The 2,351-nt window shown below is 33.5% G+C and overlaps 1 non-coding gene across 1 annotated transcript; it reads right to left on the bottom strand.

Annotated features, from left to right (window-relative positions):
- Positions 1-922: 922 nt before the first annotated feature.
- On the bottom strand, positions 923-1,029 carry LOC118152503 (U6 spliceosomal RNA). The gene has a single exon (XR_004741264.1). It is a non-coding gene; the product is annotated as a U6 spliceosomal RNA (small nuclear RNA).
- Positions 1,030-2,351: the final 1,322 nt, after the last annotated feature.

The following is a 2,351-nucleotide window of genomic DNA, read 5'->3' as shown; positions in this document are numbered from 1 at the left end:
TTATTTAACATAGACAGTCATATCATTTTGAAATAGATTTCATGAGACCTATTTCTTGTTTGTGTATCCTCAACATGGTAGGTAAAGTAATCATTAATTACTGTGATGATTAATTTTATGTGTTGACTGGACTGGGCCACTGAATTCACAGATATTTTATCAAACATCATGCTGGTTGTTTTTGTGAGGATGTCTTAGAGGATATTAACATAGAGATCAGCAGACTTAGTGTATTAGTCTGTTTTTACACTGTTATAAGGACACTACCTGAAACTGTATAATTTATAAAGAAAAGAGGTTTAATTAACTCATAGTTTCACATGGCTGGGGAGGTCTCATGAAACTTAGAATCATGGCAGAAGGCCAAGAGGAAGCAACACATGTTGCAAGGGGGAAGGTGTCACACTTTTAAATCATCAGATCTCGTGACAGTTCACTCACTGTCACAACAACAGCATCTAGGAGAAATCTGCTCCAATGATCCAATCACCTCCCACCAGGTCTCTCCCTGACACTTGGGATCACAATTTGACATGAGATTTGGGTAGGGAAACAAAGCCAAACTATATCACTTAGTAAAGCTGATTTCCCTCCTAATGTGGGTGGTCCTCTTTGGATTAGTTAAGACCTAAACAGAACAAAATTATGACCTTTTTCAGAGTAAGGTAATTATTTTACCTAACTACCTTGAAATTAAAATATTATGTATTTTTACAGGCCTTAAAATTCAAACTGAAGAATCGGCTCTTCCTGAGTCTCAGCCTTCCAGCCTTCAGGCAGGAACTGCACCAGCAGCTTTCGGGTCTCTGGGATCTCTTGCTTGCTAATTTATCTGTACATCTTGAGACTTGTCAGCCTTCATAATCGGATTAGTCTATTTCTTATAACACACCTCTTTCTCTTTCACTTTCTTTTTTTTCTTTTTAATATGGAATGCTTCACAAATTTGTCTGTCATCCTTGCTCAGGGGCCATGCTAATCTTCTCTGTATCATTCCAATTTTAGTTTATGTGCTGCCAAAGTGAGCAGTCTCTTTCACCGTTTTTTCCCTCTTTATCCTTCTCTTTCTCTCTCTAAATCCCATTACTTATGTTTTTCTGGAGAACCTTGAATAATTGCAATGTAGGTTGCAATAATCAAAAGTGAAAACATTATATAAGTTTCTTAAAAATATATTTTATTAAAGCACTTTATATAATTGAGTTCCACTACGAATATTTTCACTTGATTTTTTTGTTATTGTCTATGGTGTAAACTTTTAAAAGCATTCTAATTTTAATATCACATTTACAATTTGTTAATCTTTATTTTTCATGATGTGTCCACTTTCTTAAAGATATTTATGTGAGAAAGAGAAATGTACACAAGTTATAGCATTTCTCATTAATAAAGACAGATATGTACTTATGAGCAAATAAGACGCTACATGCAAAAGATTTACAGATAAGTTATAAGGAGCTAATAAACTAGTAGGCATTATTTGGCATTATCATTTAGTCCACTGTCCAGTACCTTAAACTGGTAACATTATGTGATTAGTATTCGATAGACACATGCTAGATAAATATGCATGCATTCATTTGCATAACATTTACATATTTGTAATATATATGGAGAGAGAATAGTAAAAAACATATAAGTTACTTGAGTACTTTAAAAGTGCCCCTCAAATGATAACATACCATAGTAATATAAAATATTATTAATAAAAATGCAATGAGAAAAGCAAAGTAAGTAGAATCAAGGACAAACACAACTGACACAACACTCTTTTTCAAGCACTCCTAGTTAGATATTAATATCCCATTCAGCAAAAATGTATTAACTACTTACATCCAAAAGAAGCTTTGTGGTCCTGACCAGGGAAAAAAGAATTGGACAATTAGCTTTCATCAAGTAATTGCAAAGTTAGAAATGAGTTAGAAATGCTGAAGACTGTGTAAAGCTGCCAGATTTTCTAATCCCATTGATACTATAGAATAGCAACTCAAAGAAAAAGAAGGGAGTAAGGAAATCAGGCTGGTATTCATCTATATAGAAATAGCATCTGCCTTTGAGCTTGTAGTATAAAGGTGATAATTTACATTGTCCTGAAGTTCTTCCCTTTCTTTCCCTGTAAGAGAGAGACTGCTTTTATCATACTTTTCCTTTCATGGGTTTCCAAAAGGTGTCATGTAATATTTCTAATTTAGGTTTTATTCTTTCAGAAAATTGCCATTTTTTTTAAAGACAGTTGTCACAATGTAATATCAGCAGCTTTATTTTGGATAGCATTATGCATCTTACAATGTCTTTAGTTAAAGATGCTTTGCATAAGAACTAGTCTGTCAAGGACCTTTTTTATGCTGCCC

Source organism: Callithrix jacchus, chromosome 3, assembly GCF_049354715.1.
Source record: "Callithrix jacchus isolate 240 chromosome 3, calJac240_pri, whole genome shotgun sequence".
NCBI classification, from domain to species: Eukaryota; Metazoa; Chordata; class Mammalia; order Primates; family Cebidae; genus Callithrix; species Callithrix jacchus.
Note: the sequence above shows the minus strand (reverse complement) of the source record. Positions and strands in the feature narration are given on the sequence as shown.